At 37.7% G+C, this 21,971-nt stretch overlaps 1 long non-coding RNA gene across 1 annotated transcript in view; it reads left to right on the top strand.

Annotated features, from left to right (window-relative positions):
• The window catches only part of LOC137083121 (uncharacterized), a 178,978-nt gene that overhangs the window by 17,985 nt on the left and 139,022 nt on the right, over positions 1–21,971 (top strand). Inside the window, exon 2 of the long non-coding RNA XR_010906458.1 lies at positions 11,592–11,779. This is a non-coding gene — a long non-coding RNA (uncharacterized lncRNA). The remainder of the gene's footprint in view (positions 1–11,591; positions 11,780–21,971) is intronic.

Raw genomic sequence — 21,971 nt, 5'->3', positions numbered from 1 at the left:
ATGTTGATAGATTAAACATTCGCCGTATCTGGTCAGCAAAACTCTGAACACATCTTCCCTTTTTAAGAATGACTTCAGTGCCGTTCTTTGTTTTTTTTCTCAGAGAAAAGCTTAACTCCAAGTCTTTCAGAGTCGCGGTCAAAGCTGATTCGAGAGACCGAGTTTCTGTGTTTACTAGAAGCACGCAAACGCAACTCGGCCGCCGTCATTATGGCCCCGCCCACCGACTCTATACACAATGTGATTGGCCAGGCAAGAGTTAGGCAAATACCGCTCATAAGGGTATTGAGAGTTGCTAGACGACACTTGCGGGCAGATTAAATTTGCTGCCGCTAGGGTGCGTCTAGATTTCTTGGCTAGCGTGCGGCCTGCGAGTGATTTGAAATTGCGACCTAAGCAGCACCAGGTAGTTAAACAGTATCCGCAAACTAAACGCGGCGGTTTGTGAGCCCATTTTACTGTGTGTGTGAAAGAGAGAGATAGAGAGAGAGACTGTGTGTGTGTGTGTGTGTGTGTGTGTGTGTGTGTGTGTGTGTGTGTGTGTGTGTGTGTGTGCGTGCGTAAAAGAGAGAGAGCCTAAACTTCTTCATTGTCATGACGCTGTCAGCAGCGTTAGTGTCAGCTGTGGCGGCGCGAGAATCAACATCTAGGAATAGATGTTTTAAGCTAATTAGAAAAAAAATTCTAACGTTAGTAAAAGAGCCCTATACTCACATCGTCAAGCAAACCAGCAAAACAAAATCGTTGTGTGTACTCTTGAGTTTTGACGTTTGCTGTTTGTAATATTCCTTTGAAGACAGGATCAGACTGGCAGATTTTGCAGCAATATTTCCCTCAGCTACGGTAACGCTTAACGTTAACCCAATCGGAGTCACTACTGTGATTGTGCATTGCTACATTATATTCCAAATATAATCTCTTTGCGAACGATATTTGCTGATATATCTACTGTCCTAACTGAAACGCTTAGTTGTTAATTTGTTGTGCCTGCTGCAATGTTACTTTCTGGCTCTTTGAAAAAACGTTCCTATAATTTCATTATAACATTTGTTCCAGTTGGCCCAATTTTATTAAGAAACATAAAACACTATAGTCTACCGCAACCTACTAACATTGCCACTTAATTATGATAATCAAAGCGTGATATAATATAGCAGTCAGAGGAAATAAAAAAAATGTATTTTTATTTATTATGAGTTGTATTTCATGGTTTATTATTTCATTTTTTTTTATTAATTTAACGCTTCGTTAAAACTGTAGTTTTAAAATAGTAGGCTGATGTTCAAAGCATTGTTTTCCTTGATTTTAATTCCTGTGTTACTGCATATATTATGTTGTCATTTACAAAATATATATTAATTTATATGGAACGTGATAAACAGGTGACCTTGAAATTGGTATTAAAGGCAATGCGAGCCAGGGAAATTTTTGGGTGCACCTAAACTTTGGGCTGGTGCACCTAAATAAAAAAGTTAGGCGCACCAGTGCAACCAAGGCAAAAATTTAGTCTGGAGCCCTGTGCAAGTTTGAGCTGTTTTAACCGAAAGCAACGTGTACTGACATGTATTAAAATGTCAGTGTCATTGTTTTGTCCTTTAAGATGTACACAGTACACAGTTTTGAACGTCTATAAAAATCTGCTTAAATGCCCTATTGAACTATGGCCACTTAATCTACACGCTGTCTCATTGGTGTTGTTTTTTTCATTCATACAATTAATGGGCACAGAAAAGTTTTTTTTTTTTTTTTAATTGGGACATGTATTGCTCTACAATATCGACATGTGAAGTAACATGATACCAAGTTAATTTATTTATTGAACAAATAATTCTCTATTGTAGTGTGATAATAATACAGTTTTAATATCTAGACACTTTTCTGCATCTGTAAACCTGACACATTCAAAAAAACAAATTGATTAAAAAAATAAATAATAATTTTAAAAAGAGCTGCATAATCTTACAGATGGCCTAACACAAATCACAAATCACAGAAAATAGTTTCTCTGTAATATTAGCATGCATGTTCAATATATAAAAGCAAAACAAAACCTTTTTTTTTACTTGTTAGTTTGTAGTCTACATCAGCTCTGCGGTTTGCTTGCTTTGCAAGTATATAACAAATTAGGTGCCAGTTACCCTCACAAACCAGACTGGTCCAACATGGAATTCATGCTGGTTTATGCTGGATTTTTCAGCAGGGGTGTTATTGTCAATTTCAAGAAATGCTCTTGAATACTGAAAACTCTTACTGTTGAAAAAAACCACACAGATTTAGAGACTTGAAAAGAACCGTTCACAAAGTTTAATGGCAGTTTCCAAAATAATCCAAGAGCTACCGAAAAAAAGACTCCACAAATTATTGCCAAGAAATACAGTGAAATAAAACAATATTTAGAAATGACACATGAGCGATTAAAAAAGTCCACAGACAACATGACATGTAACCATTGATAATTAATTAAGTAATAATAATTAGTAACATTTATATAGCGCTTTTCTGGGTACTCAAAGCGCTTTACATATAGAAGGGGGAAATCTCCTCAACCACCACCAATGGTAAATGATAAATATGGTAAGTAAATGGTACATTTCTTAGAAATATCCCTTTTGTTTAAAACACAACATGCAATACAAACTGATATGAAGGGACAGGGAGCTATAATAAGAATCTGCCATTCCAGGAGGAAATACAAAGTTCTCACATTTATATTAGCCTTTATAATAATATAATATAATATAATATAATATAATATAATATAATATAATATAATATAATATAATATAATATAATATAATATAATAGTAATTTGCTGTACTTTAATTTGTCAATCAGCAGTCCGAAAGTGATTATAAGTAGATAAACAGCACTTTGCCTGTTTGTATCAGTTGACCTGTCTGCGTCTACTCTTAAAGGTGCACTATGCAACTTTCCGTCCACTAGAGGGCGCCTATTCAAAACAAATGCGTAGTTTGATGACGCAAAGTTTGAGAGCAGTATCTTGGGACATGTGGTTTTCACCTCATAGCCGGTGGAAAATAGGACTCGGCAGAAATCACGTTCATGAATGCGGTTATTAACGTTACTGTAGTGTAAAGCAGAGCAGGACCGAGTGTTGAGGAGTTGAGCACAGCTGCTGGAGCGATTGTTAAACAAATACCCGCCTCGCGAACACTGGGACTTTTATTATGATGGCACGGGACACAGTCGGCGAGCGCCCACACTATTTCCGCTCTTCCAGTCATGATTATGAGGTGATGCAGCTCTGTTTATCATATTAGATACATTTAAGCGTGTTGAAAATGATGTCATAACGTTACTCCATGCGTTTACTTGTTCACACTGCTAAGAGTCAAGCGCTTCTGCCAAATAAAACCCGAAACCAAGGGCAGCGCAGATATGACGCAATTGACAGGCGACTTCCTCAGACGCTTTGCTGAAACGTCCCGGTCCTTAGTTAAAATAGCAGTTCTCACAATTTACAAATAGTTGGAAACATTTGGGATATTGTAGGTATCAACTGAACAAAATATATAAAACACGCCTAGTGGTTTTTGGATATTTTACTGCAAAAATACTACATAGCGCACCTTTAAAGGGATAGTTCACCTAAAAATTATAATTCTGTCATCATATTATCACCCTCAAGTTGTTCCAAACCTTTATGTATTTCTTTGTTCTGCTGAACACAAAGGAAGATATTTTGGAAGAATGGATCTGGTAACCAACCAGATCTCAGCAGCCGTTGACTACCATAGTAGTTTTTCCCCCACTATGGAAATCAATGGCTGCCGAGATCTGCTGGGTTACAAACATTCTTGGGAAGTATGTTTGTACACAAGTGGGAAGTGGGAAGGAGTGGAATATGAGATATCAGTCCCACTCCTCTGTTTTTGTTTTGTTTTTGCCAACGCCAAAAGAATAACATTGTGATTTTGGTTTTATACAGTTTCATGTTTTTACTTGTAACTTTAATAATTAGATGAATGAATGACTTGCATTAAATAATGGACAAACATGCCCACTTAAGTTGCAGAAAGAGTCTATGAAAAAATTCCTACAAGTAAAAGAACATGTAAACACAGACAAGCCAAGTGATGCAAACAATCAGGGGTGTTGGTCTATAATATAATATGTTAATATAATATGTTAATATAATATAATATAATATAATATAATATAATATAATATAATATAATATAATATAATATAATATAATATAATATAATATAATATAATATAATAATACAATAAAGTTATGTTATGACTCCACGCCATGTGTTGCTGTGTGTTTAGGTTAGATCTCCTCAACAGGCTGGTTTTGTTCATCATCTAAGGCTCTAGTAGGAGCATTTGTTGCAGTGCTAGAAAGAAAATATTGTGTTTAGTTAATAAACACAGATATTTATAGCTATAAATGGTGTTTAACTTTTTGTGCATATGCATGTGTTAAGTACCTGTTTGTCCTGCAGTCCTCATCTGCCTTAAATTATGGAAAAGGTGACAGCCACAGCCATGGCACAATCTATAGAAAATAAATTTTCACCAAAATATCAATTTATAAAACAAAATTGATACTTGCTTTAAGATAAATACTTCATGAAATAGTTATATTAATAAATAATGTTTTTATTTGTTTTCTCTCTTAAAGGAACTGTAAGAAATGTATTTCAATTAACCATAAAATGGTCCTGATATGTCACTAGACATTAAGAAATCATGTTAATTTCAAATACTTATATCACTGACAACAGTAGTCCGGCCAGGATATTGTCAGTTCATTTCAATCACGAAGTCAGTAGTGTTTCTGCATCCAGGTTGCCAGATCTGCTCTAGTTACCACAGCTGCAGCTACAAACGTACTGTTGGATCCTGCAGCCGATCTGGCAACCTCATGTCATGGGGGAGGGGGAGAGGGGATACACCAGTTTTGGCCACAATCTTACACTTCCTTTAATACATTTTCAAATAGTTTACATATATGTACTTGTTACCAGTATTCTATTTCAACCACTGAACCAATCTATTAATATATTAATCATTTTTTGTTTATATATTTAAAAGGTTCCAAAGATAATTCACTCAGTTAAGTTCATTCTATTAGAGTTCCCTAAACTGAATTTGACTGTTGGATTTGTTTTTTAGGAGTGGCTTTTTAAAAAAAACAAATTGCCCAACAGGAAGTGCAAGCAAAGAGAGAACTTGCATTATTTTATTTTTTTCATTTTGTAGTGTCAAAACTGCAACCTACAATGAGAAGAGGATATTTACTGCTGTTTCTCTTGTGTTTATGTGAAATGTTCGAACTTCAACTATAAGACAGTGAAGTCTGGTAAGAAATAGTGTGCATGGATTTGTTGTAAACTTGTTATACTTTGATTGTAAAAATCCTTATTTTTCTCAAAGTTGGCAATGTCTATAAACATTTTCCGCAGTTTATGATCTATTTGAACCAAAGAGACAGTAGTAAACTGGTAAGAAATTTTGCCTGATTGCTTTTTCCAAATGCTTTATTATGAATGTTTTACAGACTTTACTTACAGTGCTGTATATTTGATGAACCAGAGGACGATGTATCTATAAATGTAAAAATATTACAAAAAGTCAGTACATGAATTTAAAAGACTCCCTATTGCCTGGTTTAACAGACGAGGCTTAAGCTAGTCCCTGACTAAAATGCATGTTTGAGCTGTTTTAAAGGGGTGGTAAAATAATTTCACTTTTCTAACTTTAGCTAGTGTGTAATATTGCTGTTTGAACATAAACAACATCTGCAAAGATACAATGCTCAAAGTTTAAAGCAAAGGGAAATATTTGCTTTTAAAGAAATCAATTTCTTGAGACTACAACAAACGGCCAGTAGGGAACTACAGCCTTTTCCTCCAGGGTTTGGTGACATCACCAGCTCCAAATTACAGAAACCCCTCCTCCGAGAATATTAAATAAGGAGGGCGAGGCCATTTTTATTGCTGTGGAATAGTAGGCTGAAGTGCCGTCGGTCCTGCAATGCCTATGAAACGCTGTTATTTTAATCCGGATAGCAGGTCCACTTTGTTCAGCCTTCCTAAGGACGGGGGAGTTAGGGATCAATGGTTAAAATTTATTTCTAACTTGGTCCCTCATAATTATTATGCAAATCTCGCTCTCTGTGCTGCACATTTTACAGACGAAAGCTCACAATCGTCGCGAGTTCAATGAAGGATTCGCATAGCGGCTTGTCCTGAAAAATGGAGCGGTTCCAACTTTAAGCTCAGTGACTTTTAATGTTTATTTTAGGTTTCATACACTTCAAATTACATTACTCAATCACGAAAATGTCACATATATCAGGAGAAGTGGATGGTCCTAGGTTGTAAATCCAGCAGGCCCCATCTCTGTCAGTGTTTAAACATATTGTTACGGGTAATTTTCTACCCTGTTCCCTTACGTAATGTCACATTAGGTGAATTCAGGGTGATTGGGACACATTTCCCAAGTCATCGCAATGCCAAAAAGTGTCCCAATCACCTTGAATTAACCCTATATCAGGAGAAGTGGATGATCTTGTGTTGTAAATCCAGCAGGCTCCGTCAGTGTTTAAAAATATAAAGGCGGCGTGGACGCCCACAGCCCGTTAGGGCCTTCAAAATTGCTCGAAAAATGATCTGTCCCTGAACCCCTATGCGCGCGCTCACTCGCAAAGTAGACAGCCACGCCTCTACTACCATGGCGGGGTTTTTTTGCCGTTTTTTTTTTTTTAATCCAATATTAATTTTCACCTTCGAAATTCTTTTTTTTTTAAACTATTCGAATATATATATTCGAATTTAGAATATTCGTTGACAGCCCTACAGCCTGTGATGACTTTACCGATCAACTAACACAACCATTTTCGACCCTGTTCACTCATGTAATGTTAAATTACATATATCAGGTGAAGTGGAGGATCTTGTGTTGTAAATCCAACAGGCTTCAACTCCCTGTCAGTGTTAAAAAACATGTAATGGCGACCCCACCCACAGCCCATGATAATTTACCGACCAACAAACGTGCACTAGACGGTTAGCAAATCACAACACACTGGGCCAGCTAACCAATCTGAACCCATTGCGTATTTTTGAGGGACCGGTTTCATAGAACACGGAAACCTCAGACCGTTTTTACAAGGAGGGACAGAGCAGTGTAGAGTAAAGGTAAAATATATGAAAAATAATGCACTTTTATAAAAAAGAAACATGAACATGTTACAGTGCACCCCACAAACACAATCAAGCCTTCGAAGAAATATGTTTTACCACCCCTTTAACTGAAAGCAACTTGCACTAACATATCGCAGAAATATGTCTGACGTATCAAGATGCACACCAGTAATGATTTTTCTCCAAGGCACATTTATAAAAGTTATTTAAATGTCCCAATTTAACATAGGCCTAATCCTGGCCTAATCTTGTGAAACCAGGCCAATGTTTATACCCCAGTGCTTGACCAAACTTACATTTTTATCCCAGTCATTTTACAATGTTTCAAAAGCAACAGGCATTGTAGTAACACATAACATACCTCTAGATGGCAGAAATGTGCTAACAACTGGATTGTCGGTGGTGTTGGTGCCTGATATACCACAGAGAATTAAATGCCATTTGTTATTTTCTAATACTGTTGTATAGCTTCTGTTAATGTGGAGAACAAAAGGCAAAGAGATACAAAGATAGAAACTATACTCACAAGAGCATGTGAGGGCCTTGGTGTAGTTCTACAAGAGAATAAAAAAGCATTTGATTTATGCATTTATACAATCCTTTAAATAAGATCTAGTAAACCGTTCTGAACAGTAGGATAATTAAACAAAACTCACAGGACAAGAGACGTGGAATCGGACTGAAACTGGACAGTATTTCACACTGATTCCATGACGAGTAACTTCTTTGAAGGGAGGAGAAAAGTATGCTGAATTCCCATCCAGGATTGCTGTGAAGGATTGCTAGAGGAGAATTGTGAGACACTAAATATCAGATGCTGGAACGTTTTTTATATTTTACATTTCACTTTTTTTGTTGTTACTTCTTTGCGCCAATGTCCCCAGTACGAAACAATGCAGAGCAATTTTTAGACCAGTCACATACCTTATCAGTGTCAAAAGAATAAAAAGCACAGGCTTTACAGTGTATCCAACTTAGAACATTATTTACGATAAACATGGTACAACAGGACCAAGAGCCCTATATCTGGTCACCCAAATACTCATATTCAACAGTAAACTCTTCACCTTGAACAACACTAAAATGGGCCTATTTGTTTTAAAATGTTATGTGAGATGGGTTTCTCATTAACCACATACTTAAAAATATATATTTTGTTACCTCTACTTTTCTGTGTTTTCACTGTTAGACGCTATTACGCATCTTCTGAATGAGTACTGAATCTCCTGATGGAAACACAGGCGAGGAAAACGCAAAAAAACAAGCGATTGTATGTATTTTTTTATTTTGATAGCCTATTGAATGTTCAGATAGCCTTCATACAAAAAAATATTCTATGGGCCATTACATTTTTCTGAAAATTAAAAAAAAAAAAAAAAAAAAAAAAAAAAACCTGGCGGTGGCTGCCTGGCAACTTAAAAAAAAGAAGAAAAAAGAAAAGAAAACCGCTGGCAGGGAGAGTTAAGGTCAGGTTAAGGGTTCGGTTCAGGGTTAGTAACTCCCAGGGTTGCCCAGACAGTTACTGTAGTGTAGGCTAATTACTATAATAAATATAAGCCTATGTAGCCTAATTGGTAATTGCTGTAAAATAAAATGCTACCATTTATTTTCTCAATTAATAATTTAGTAGCCTACATTCAACGTTAGAATGAAGTAAATAGCAGAAAGGCATGTCAGAGGAGAACAAGTTCTAGTTCTTACATCAATGGTCCACTCCGCATCACATTCTTCTTTCTGCACGTTCACGTCCACATTGGAGGGCAGCTCAAAGTCATAGGACTGATCTTCTTTACGAATTCCAACACATTGATCATCTGCTGAGGTGAAATTCAACAAATGAAATAGCTGCACATTTCCGACAATATAATATAATATAAACGTGAGCCAGTTTTTATTACATTTTGATGCCAAATTAGCCTCTTAACCAAACGAATCATAATTTAATCATGTGTAGGCTAGGCACGTTATCTAGCCTAGGTTATTTACCACAGTAGAGCAAAGTTCTTTTTACGGTTCAGCAAAAATAAATAAAATCTTTAGGAATATCACACTTTCTGCAGAGTGAGATATGTATCGGGTCATATTTCTCCATTAGCTAATACTATTAGTTAAAGACACTAACGCAAGATAAATCTGCTCGTCTCAGACTCATCCGAGCCATTAAGTGTGGGAAAGCATTTTATACGGTCGCGAAAATGATTTAAAATGGTAAAAGCCATCTTACCTTCGAGCGACTTTTCCTCGATAAGAGAAATGAAACACAAAAGAAATAACAGAACTGCCTGCGCGAGCATAGTTGTGCTTTCTACGAGAGCCACCATCGGCGTTAAAAAAAAAATAATTTCCTACAATCTCTAGTATTCTTCAAAACGCCCACTCAAGAGGACATACCCATGCCGGTATGTCACAGTGATTGATAGGATAATTTCCTACAATCTCTAGTATTCTTCAAAACGCCCACTCAAGAGGACATACCCATGCCGGTATGTCACAGTGATTGATAGGTGGAGAGTGAACAGGGACGTGCACAGGATTTTTGAGGGGCCAGTTGCTCTGACCTAAAAATCGGACTGAATGGCAGTCTGACTATGTTATAATTGCTATAACATAAAACATTAAAAATTTGCTTTTGCAATAGGCTATGTCTCGCATTTTAATGTGTTTTATAATTGCCATGTGTCAGATGAGAGGGAACAAAATCCCAATGCAGACATAGTCAGAAAGTTATAGCTATAAAAACGATAAGCCTACAGTGTAGATTTCCTATTGATATCAAAACCACCTTGTCTTCTTGCTGTCTGGTCAATGAAACATCAAACAATTCATAAGGCTGCTGGAAAAGATGTAGGGTAGGCTATTTGTTATTGCTTATTCAGTTCTTTTTTATCACACACACACACACACACACACACACACACACACACACACACACACACACACACACACACACACACACACACACACACACACACACACACACACACACACACACGTCTAGTGCGGGATCTTTCTGGGGACTCACCATAAACGTAATGGTTTTTATACTTTACAAAACATATATTCTATCGCCCTAAACTGCCCCTGCCCCTAAACCTACCCATCACAGGAAACTTTCTGCATTTTTACATTTTCAAAAAAACTCATTCTGTATGATTTATAAGCTTTTGTACCCATGAGGACCTCAATTTAGGTCCCCACAGTGACACGAGTTCCCATGAATCTGCATTCAGGTTGAAGTCCAAAAAACATGTACACACACACACACACACAGCATTAACCCATTAAATTGTTCTGAATGAAACTTATTATAATGTGAATACTTTAAACAACTAAATAACTACAATATTATAGGAAAAGGAAATGCAAACGTATACAATTATTTGATGGAAAAATGCACAATACATTGCTCATGGTGATCATTATGCAATAGCTGGTCACGTTGTGTGTGTGTGCGTCATTAAAGACAACTGGAAAGTACCTTCCATTGGGTCCGGGAAGGTAACAAATCAGAGAAGGTTTAGCACTTATGCCTATTTATAAACAAAATAACTTAAATAATATATCAGGGCAGAAACATAGACCTGCAATCACAAAACATTCATTAGGGTCCAAGCACTGAAAATGTGCTATTGTTCTGCTGAGGATTTGTTTTCAACCTTTTGGGGCCCTTAACATGTTACAAAAAACGTCCACACATTGGAATCAAAAGCTGGGGTCTCTACAGTGCAATTTTAAAACTTGGTGAATATATTGTAAAAACTTGTGTATATGCACAAAACTTGGTAAACATACAGTGCTCATTTAGCTGAACAACTTTCACATTGCAAGTGTTCTGCTCAAGGAAGTCAGCCATTTTAGATTGTTTGAAAAGCACATGTAGCAATTTTTTTAATAACCCTCCTAAGCCAGGGCTGACCAAGAAGTTACCCATCTGCAACTTTCGAATACTGAAGACCTGGATTAGCTTGTTTGATAGAGCCCTGTCCTAGGTGATTTATGCAATCGCCACATAACTTGCCATTGTGTGGCAATAAAAGTTTGTTTAATAAGGAGGCCCACCAAATGGATGTATTTGGCCTATACAGACAATTCAAGCAAACACATTGGTTGTCCAGTATGTTTCACACAACATGAGTTCACAGAAAAGGCAATGTACAGGTGTGTGAGTATTCTGTGTGAACAAAAATGTCACTACAGAAAGATCTAAATTAAATGATTATCAGTGAAATGAGGCTACAGTAATTCAATTTCCTTTTTGCTAAAGTCTGGATGAACCAGAAAATATATGTGTGGATGGTGAACAACTGCGACAGACTTCTCTTATAAAGGCTACATTAATAGCTTGTACTAAAACATTTACATTCATTTTTTCGTTCACTGTATAGGCTAATGCTATTTATATTGTATTTCCAGGAAAGCAGCTGGCTTTTCATTGGAGGGTTGGACTTGGATCCCTGACAGCAATTTACTTAATTGGTCATGTAACTGCAAATCTACAAGCACAAACAATGTATTATATTTTTTTCTGAACTGTGGATTACTATGCTGTTTGGATAAAGAAAACCCTGGACTGTACTTGTCTGAAAATGGACACCAACATGGTAAGACTGTGCATTTTATTGAACATTTCACTTGACAAACTGTGTATTGGAGTATTCACCATCATTCTATGTCTGTGTTCATAACAGCTCTGTGGACATACACATTTTTAAGTAAAAAAAAAAAAAGGTAACACTTTAGTTTGCCGTTTCATCATTAATGAATAAACTATACAGGTTCATCATTATTGTGAATAATATAATGTATAAATAATTCAGTCAAGGTAATGGTAACACACTAATAATGACTCAAGTATAACCAAATCCTTCAGAACGATTTTATTTGCATCAGTTTTCAAAAGTGAAACGTATGGTAACCTTTAAGCATGATAATATTGACTTGAGTCACGTTTTTGTAAGGTTTTGGATGGTAATGACTCAAGTATTACACCTTCTAAAGGATTACTAATCAGTATTCTAAAGTGAAGAGCATGAATCATAACCCGCTAGTAATGATTGAAGTGTTTTCAAAATCCATCTAAAGGAGTTACTATCGAAAACATTACAAATACCCAAAAGATTATGATGATTTCAGTCATTACTAGGGAGTTATCATGCTTTTTACTTTAAAATACTGATTCAAATAATTAGTAATTCTTTCAGAAGGTTACTACTATTGCCTTAGCATTATTCATGTTTATTATGAACCTGTAGTAGTTTTTAGTAGTCCAGTATTCTAAAGTGTTATAGTGAAAAGAAAACTAAATTAATTGTATTTTTGTTCAAAAAGAACACATATATAATATTTTAAGGTGCTCATATTAAATGGCCTACAAATTGGCAGTTTTTGTTTTGTTTTACCATCATTATTCAATATACACTTTTTTAACGTTTAATAGTACACCAACCTCTTTAAAATAGAGTTTGAGAGTTGGATTTTTTATAGTTATGGAGAACGTACAGGATGCTTACCATTTTACACCTAGGATTACACTGCTCTTTTTATGTTTGATTATGTCAAATCACTCACTTATAAATTATCAGCCAAAATGTTCATATGAGATTTTAATTAACAGAAACCCCACAAGATTTTGCACTTGGAACAGGAGTTTAAGCTTTCAGGGTCGTCCCACTTTATATTGGGTGGCCTTAACTACCATATACTTACATCAACAAATAAGTACATTGTACCTGTGTTCATATTGTTTTGCAAAACACTTTTGCTGATATTAAAGTGGGATATGGGTAGAGTTAGGGACAGGCGTGGTGATTTGGGTAAGTTTTAGGGTAGGGTTAGGTGTAAGGGAAGTGTCAACAATGTAATTATAAATGTATACAGAAATTAACTACAGATGTAAGATAAGCAGCTAATTTTTTAAATGTAAACGTATAAACATCTGTATGTACACAATAAGTGCATTGTATCATATTATTAATTTAAATGTTAGTACATAGTAGTTAAGGCCACCTAATATAAACTGGGTCCTACTAGGTTTTACAAACAGTTTGGATTTGCCACTGGATTTGCAGACATATTATTTAAACACAATGCTGTTACTTCTATATTGGATCCAACAGGAATGATGCAAAACTCTTATGTGAGTAAAACATGTTTTTTTTCTGTGTGATATTGCATTGTTACAGATAGTCCCTAACAGAACATATCTTCAAATATCAAGTCAAGAGAGTAAACAACGCACATCGAGAAATTAATGTTATTTCACTATTTGCAATGGCCTACCAACGTGCTTATGTTTTGGTAGCCCATCTGAAAAACAGATAGGGCTACTTATACAAATTACTTGGTGCGTGCGCCGTGCGGTTTCTGTTGAAATTTGGGAGAGAGGCGCCATGCAGACAAAAATGATTTGTGCTCATATTTATGAACAATACACTCGAAGACAATTCTGTAAAAATAAGAGCCCAATGTACTAGTGTTAATATAGATTTTTCATATGTGTTTTGCCAGTTGAATCAGCCAAAGCATTGTATTGTGTAGTGTTTCAGGTTTAAACATTTTCATTAATCATTATATGGGCAGAAAACTAACAATTATTACAAAATGCCATATTAGCTTCACATTACACAGAGGTTTGTTTCATAACAATATGATGAGAACTTAGAAAGTTTTAAATGCTCTGGGTAAAAGGAATGAATATTTAGGTCAACACCCACAAAGGAAATAATCAGCACATGGGTCAGACTGGTAACCTTGAGCAAGGCACCTAAGCCCCAAAATGGCTGCCTACTGTTCTGGGTGTGTGTCCATGGTTTTCACTGTATATTCACTACTTACTGCTCGTACTGTGTATGCAACTTAGATTGATTAAATGCAGAGGACAAATTTTGAGTATGGATGAACATAATTTATGTCATAACTTGTCACTTGACACTTCTCAATTTCTCAAAATATTTCATTCTAAAATGGAGTAGAAATTCTCCTTAAGAATAATGACAAAAAAGCACTCCCTCAGAATGTGTTCCAAATGTCAGTGGAAAGTTTTACCACACATTTGAGAGTGTTTCCACCAAGCAGCATCCTTCCCCAGTTTCTCTTGAAGCTAAAACAGAAGTGACTTAAACTGCAATTAATGACTGACCAAGGGACAGGCTTCAGAAGGGAGCTCAATCTTATTGTTAAAATGCCCAGCTTTACAGCAGAAAAAAAAATGTGCACAGCCTGGAACAAATTGTGGTTTTGCTCAATATGTCTAATTTTGCCCTTCATGACTACTGTGAGGAGGTGAATTTTATGTCTCATTCATTTACATTATATAAACCCTTAAAGTTCTGCATAATTAAGAGCGTGGCCACTTTGAGTGACAGGTGGCAGTATGTCTATTTTTTTTACAGTCTTTGGTTTCCCGAAAATACTTTATAAATAGAAAGATTTTTGTGTGTGTGACAATGCTGAACCACAGGGTTATTACCATTCAATCCTTTCTGCATCATTTCCTGTTCTGTGATAGCTGAGGTGATATGGGGTGATCTTACACTGGCATGTGATTGGCTGAATCAGCAGTGGATAGTGTTTGATTCTGAAGCTAATTTGGTAACCAACAGCTGCTGTAACCTCTGGGAAGAGCCTAAATGTCACACTTTCCCTGCACTGGATTCCCAGCACATTGTGGTGAAATAGGATGTGTTTGCAGAGAATATCTGTTTTAGTATTAAAGGTACGTGACATTCCTTGCATAAGTAATATAAAGCATGCATGTGGTAACATCTAGTAACATGTAAACAGAACTGTTTCATCAGCAGTCTGATCATCTGATCAACACTGTCCAGGAAGGGGGGGGGGGCACAAATAAGCCACACTCTGATTAATTATACATTAATCAGAGTGTGGCTTATTTTGTTTACATTTTAAGTGTTTTTTATGATAAAAATGCAATACCCCACCCATTGGTATCACTATGGTATTTGATACGGGGGCCCAGCAAGATGGTTTGTACCCAGGGCCCAAAATTTGGTGCTACGCCTCTGTCTGTGAAGATTCTAAAAGGTTGCGAAACAGCTAGCAAATCACATTTGAAATGGTGCATTTAGCCAGCTCTTTCATTTAAAGGTGTCATGAACTGGCTTTTTAATTTTTTTTATACTGTTGTCCGAGGTCAACTAATGACTTTCGTGTGGTTTTTACATTCAAAAACATCATAACTAATAAGTAATAGGCTATTTTCTACACTGGTTTTGAGGCTCTCTCTAAAACGCTGGATTCTGATGGCCGTGCGGCTGGAGACTTGGAAGTAAACGTCCACGGCTAGGATTGGAGAAGATTGGCATATTTAATAAGCTTCAGCTCCTCTGTCAGTTCTGTGACATGAGAGAGGAGATATTGAGGGAAAACCGACAACCAGAATGATTTTCTCAATCGCAGGGCTCGTAAACGTCTTTATCAAATAAACGCAATGTTTTATTTTTCATAGACTATTATTTTAAATTACACATAGCCCGCAAGATCGGACGATATAAGCGCGAACCGCATGCACACACATACACGTTCGGCACACGCGCCGCCCTTCAGATGTCAACAAGAGAGAGAGATAAGAACGGAATATAATGATTCATCGGCCTGCCGGGCTTTGCGAGCCCTGGCCCATACGTGTCTGAGTTCAGCGTGCTGTAGTATGTTCTGTTAGACACGTACACATAAGCAAAATGATCTATAACAATGCAGTACTACTGCATATAAAAACACGTTTTACTCAAGTGTGTTGCAACATTCCTGTCGGATCCAAATCCAGCATCGACTGGAGATTTGTTTACAAATAATCCCATCACCCCTTTAAGTCTATAATACACTGATCAGTCATATCATAACATTATCATCAGGCATAACACTGATCTCATCATCACAGCACCTGTTAGTGGGTGCACCAACAAGTAAATATTTGTCAACAAAGTTGATGTGTTAGAAGCAGGAAAAATGGGCAAGCGTTAGGATTTGAGCGAGTTTGACAAGGGCCAAATTGTGATGGCTAGATATCTTAAACTGCAGCTTTTGTGGGGTGTTCCCAGGTCAGAGGTCAGTATTGAACAAAAGTGGTCCAAGGAAGACAATTTATTCAGAAAGTACAAATATTCCACGAAAGTACAATACTTTTACAGCATTAATTAATGTTAATTCATACATATACTAGTATATTTTAATTTCAAGTGGTTCAAGGGACACTTTGTATTTTTTTGTACAGTTAGAATTTTTGCATTTTAGGTCAAATTCGATACGGCTAACTGATTGACACTAAGGGTATTTTGTATTGACAGGGTGGTGAATGAGCTGGAGACCTCAAAGACCACTTCTGTGTCAGACAAAACCACCAGGTGCACATCAGATGACATAATGAGTTACAGACTTGACTCACTCACTGCTAATATGGGCCATCTTTCAATACGACCATCACAGTTCTGGTCTTGTCTTCTCAGCTGCTAAGCTAATTATCTGAGGTGTAGAGAAATAAATCAGCTACACATCAAAATTATCTTATAACCCCAGTTTTACAGACAAGGCTTAAAAGGGGGGTGAAACACTCAGGGTGTATTCACACTAGGCACGGTTGCCATGAACCGGGCCCGAGTACGATTGTCCCCCCTCCCCACTCCCCCGCTGGCCTGCACTCACATAGGGTTTTAGCATTCGTGCCGGAGCACGCTTACATCATTATGGTGTGACGGTTTCGGGTTTTAGCATTCGTGCCGGAGCACGCTTACATCATTATGGTGCGACGGTTTCGGGATAAACAGGAAGAGCGGCGCTCTCTGAACACAATGGAGTCCATCGCTCTGTTTTCTTTGTGGATAATTTTGTGTTGTTTGGTCCACGGTGGTCCACAGCCCTCTCACAGCCTGTTGTTAAACAGATGTGTCGCCTTATTGGCGCAAAAATGTTCACGTAATCGTGCTGCTCGTATTATGAGATTTGCAAGGTACCAGCTAAAGTGCAGCAAGGACTTTGCAGCTTTGATTATGGACTCCAGCACGGTTAGCGCTCACATTGCATGTGAACCGCGCCCGAGTCCAACTGATCCGTGCTCTGGCCCACCTCTTCCAAGCGGGCCAGGGCCGGCTAATCGAGCCGAGCCCGGGCACGGTTCGGAGCACTCACACTAGCCAAACGATCCGCGCTTTTGTAGTCAAACGCACTAGGGCACGGTTCAAACTGGCTAGTGTGAGTACAGTCTCAGTTTCAGTCAATCTCATGTCAATCTTGAATACGTATAGAGTAGTATTGCATCCTTCATATCTCCGAAAAGTCTTTAGTTTTATTATATTTATAAAAGAAATATAGGCTGTACCGAGTCTTTCCAGAAAAAACCGAGTGCCTGGAGGCGTATCGTGTGGCTAAAGAATGACGATCGCGCACAAAGCAGTGACGTCCTCGAGCGTGGAGAAACCCATGGCTATCGATCCAGAATCAGATTCGGAGGCTGAAATAAATTGAACAGGAGAAACAGCAACAGCAGGACGTCTGTCTCTGTGGTATGTACTGTATTTAGTGGCCTGTCAACATTTGTGTGTGTTTACTCGCAGTTTATGAGGACATGATTCGGTTTATGGACTATTGTATGCCACTAAACCTAGCAGTAGCAAGCAAAACGGTTTTGCACATCAGACTAGTGTAACGTTATACATAGAACAACAATAGTCTGTTAGCGCATTTGAATGACGAAGCACGCGATCGTGTCGTTTACTGATGTTTACTCACGCGACGATAAGCAACAGCATAGACATTTGAAGCAGGTTTACTCACCGGCTGCTTCCAAAGCAGGACCGAACCTTTATCGCTGGGACCGCTCCGTCAAAAACACACTTCTTTGGTATGATTTGGTAAAGTCCTGACAGCAGTGACCGTGGAGATCCACGATGTTGTGAAGCTTCCCGTCATTTCTGCGTTCAAATCGGTTCAAATGCAGCGCTGCCTTTCCAGAATGCTGTGCTGAAGCGTTGAAGTCGCTTGATGTCACTCATAGGAATAAAGTGGAGCGCGGCGCGCCACATAAGTGTTCACGGATGAATGGATCTGCACCTGAGAGAGTGTTTATGGGGCGTGCATTTCCTCTCTCGCTCTAGTCACTCGCGCGCACCCTACCGGGAGAAGAGCCCGTACGGCCCATACAAGGACCTTCCGCTCTATCGACGTCAAGCCGACCCATACTCGAAAAAAACTCTCCGAAACTTGTGAGAAACCGGAAGGAGTATTTTTAACACAGAAATACTCTATCAAACGTCCAGTTAGGCATGTGCCGATATCAATTTTTCATGTTGCGATTAATTGATGAAGTTTTATCACGATATACGATATTATCACGATATTGAAATACGTTGCAAAAAAAAGTTGCAATAGCATAACAGCTTTAAGAACTATTTTTGCAAGAACAAAAATAACTGAATGTTTAAATACAATAATACAAAGCACCAAAAATATACAGCTCTGGAAAAAAAATTAAGAGACCCCTCTTGAGAAATCAATGTTAAGTGGTCTCTTGATATTTTTCAGAGCTGTAAAAGTACAATTTTCAAACAGGTTAAATTGCAAAAGAATTAGGCTATAAAGAACAACAGGTAGGCTTACAAATTACAATAAGGTCTCATTATTTAATGCATTACCTAAGATTGAGCAATAGCTACATTTGGTACAGAAAGTATAATGTTTTTGTTAATGTTAGTTAAGAAATACTGATCATTGTTAGTTTTATTTTAGTCCATTAAAAAAGTTATTTTGATTTTGATTTTAATGTTATTAAACAGTAACTAAGAAATTAACATAGAATGATTCATTCTTTATAAGTATTTTTCATTGTCAGTTTGGTGAATAATGAATGAACATGTTAACTAATGAAGTCTCTCAAAGTTTTACTGAACAATAACAGAACGTACTAATCATTAGGGCATGTTGTAGTCCAGATTAAAACATAAAAATGTTTAAGTTTGAAAATAAATAGCCTATTAAGTCTTTAAAGAGCATATTGCAGGTTAAATTTTTTTTGAGATAAACATATAACCTTGTATGAAAATGCCATATGAAAAGGTAATGCAGGATTTAAAATGTTTTTAAAAGACATAAGAGCACAAATTTAGCAGATAAAGTGGCCGTTTCGTTGGCTGTTTGTAAAACCGCTGTTTTTTTCAACATCGCGTCATATTACGTCACGAGAGGGAGTCGTCTGCCAAGCTCTGCATTGGCTCAGTGCAGAATAGGTTAGTATTCTGTAGTAATCAGTGTATTTTCAGTAGTTTTTCTATTTAAATTTATCATTGTCATGGAAAATGATAGTGTCCAGCCTGTCAGGACATTGAGTCCACAGGTTTCCTAAAAAAAAAAGTTAGAAAAGCTGCATTGTGGCGTTTTGTGCAGGTGAAGAGACGGTACTTCACTTCTGCATCTGCTTTGACACACGCGGTGGTAAAGGATAATATTAAATGATTAAATATTCACACGCAATGCTTCTTGGCTATTGTTTTTACATTAATCAATTTCAACATTGAAAGTATGTAGGCTACATAAACACACATGCATAGTCTCACACTTTTAAAAAAAAGTCAGGAATTATGTGCTGATAATGTATATTTTATTCAAGCGTATATACATCGTTCACTCAAATACATACTCAAAACGTCATACATCCCCACACTATCGACGGTGAATCGGCACAAAATAAACCCATAACACAGAATGAGTGAATAAAGGATCACAATAACACGTTACTGTCTGTGGCTCGGCCGCGGCGGAGTGTGACGGCCGGTCGCGGATCCGTCAGACGATCAGCTCGGAGAAACCGCGTGAACTGAGCACTGTAACTGAGGCGATCCGGGCGATCACACACACACACACACACACACACACACGAGCGTTCGCGTTAAACAGAGACTGGAGACTCAAACCAGAGACTCAATGTTGCTGCTAGAGAAAACATTACTTGTGTGCAAATGATTTGTTGAAAAGCATAGAACAGCAGCCCTTTCGACAGAAACAACCAGAGAGGGAGTGAGGGCGCACGTGCGTATGTGTGTGTGTGTCATGGTGTGTGTGTGTGTGTGTGTGTAAAAAGGCACTGTAATGGTTTCAGCAACTGAGCTATAGCATAATAATACTCATAGATCTAAGTTAGCCTGTGACATTGATTGTTGTGCATGATTTGGCAATAGGGGACAGCCATGCTGTTGAAAATCAAGCCGACTCCCGATTTTTTTTATTTTGTATGTTTAAAAAATATCGTGAGAGAGGGAGGTGCGAGAAACGTGCTCGGCTCGTCGTGTTTTTCCTCACATGCTGCGAGCCACGACCATACGAGCATCCACAATGTCCACGCGAGGGAAAAACATCGTCTGCGAGCTCATATGTCAGCAAAAACAGCACCGCAACGTTACGCCGCGCGCCCGGCTTTAACGTCTAATGTGGACGGCGAGTGTGACTTAAGCCAGATGGTCTGAACTTATTATTAGTTTCTGTTATTGGTATCAATACTCCTAGATGACCAATAGCAGCTTTGCGATTGCCTGATACATGATAATTATCCTGAAAGTATTGTAATCTGAGCACAGTGTTAGCATATGTTATGAGCCAACTCTCTCACCTGGTCTGTTTTCCACTGTTTCTCCTCACACAACAACTCAAACCCTCTCCTCTGATCGTTGTTCTGTCTAATCCTGGCCTGTCCCTTACGTGTGTCATAATTGCATGGCTGTGGTCTGCCATATGAGTATAAATAAACATTTATAATTTCCTCAGCGTCCGAACTGCCATTGCGATCCATTGTTTTCCTATGGTTGAAAATCACCGCACTCCCTCTCGTTATGTCACTTCCGTTTTGCGCATTTTTAGATGCGGAAGTAAAATTTTCTCACAAAAACGACTCAAAAAGCCTTATTAGCGTATTTACAAGTATATTTTAAAGAAATTCTAGGTTCTACATTATTTTTCTACACTGACTCACTGGAGTCTCTAACCTGCAATATGCTCTTTAAGTATTAAGAATTTGGTGCTGTGAACAACATTGAGATTACAGAAACGAATGGCTGTTTTAAAAACTACAGGCGTTTTTTGTTTGTTTGCTGGTTTCCGGGGTAACCGGCTTCATTCTGCAGTTCATCAGCGCCCTCTGCTGTCACTGAGCGGCACTTCAGCAGCGCTTCTCCTTCACCGGTTCAGTCATGTGCAAACGCACGTTGGACTTGTTTATATCTGAGCGCGTGTCCCTTTGACGCAGAATACAGCAGTGTTGAGCATTTATACGGTTGATGGGCAAAGTATTCTTGAGTGCATTATAAAAAAATTATAAATTGTTAATAAATTATTATTAACGATATTTTAAAGTGCCCACGATAACAATATCGTGCATATTCATTATCGTGATAAATCGCATTATCGAAAATCGGCACATGTCTACAATATTAGTTTTTGAAACTTTGTCTATGTTTAGGATGGGAATCCAAGTCCTTAACAGTGTAAAAAGCTCAGTATGCATGAAACAGCATTTCACCACCCCCCCCCCCCCCCCCCCTTTAAGGTAGTCCCAGACTAAATGCATGTGTGAGCTGTTTTAACTGAAAGCAACTCGCTTTAATATCATACAAATCTGATAAAATAACCACGCAAACAGAGGAGAATAAATGTGCAGGCAGCTATCAATGAATAAGAGAAAGGCAAGAAAACTGGACAAGTAACAAGTAAACGCTCCAATCAGAGCAGCAATGAACAACGATCTTAGTACCAGTTGAAACTACACAGCTCCAGAAGAGGGCGTGTACAGAACAT

Source organism: Pseudorasbora parva, chromosome 7 (assembly GCF_024679245.1).
Source record: "Pseudorasbora parva isolate DD20220531a chromosome 7, ASM2467924v1, whole genome shotgun sequence".
NCBI lineage: Eukaryota > Metazoa > Chordata > Actinopteri > Cypriniformes > Gobionidae > Pseudorasbora > Pseudorasbora parva.
The sequence above is the reverse complement of the archived record's forward strand: the minus strand, read 5'-3'. Positions and strand labels throughout refer to the sequence as shown.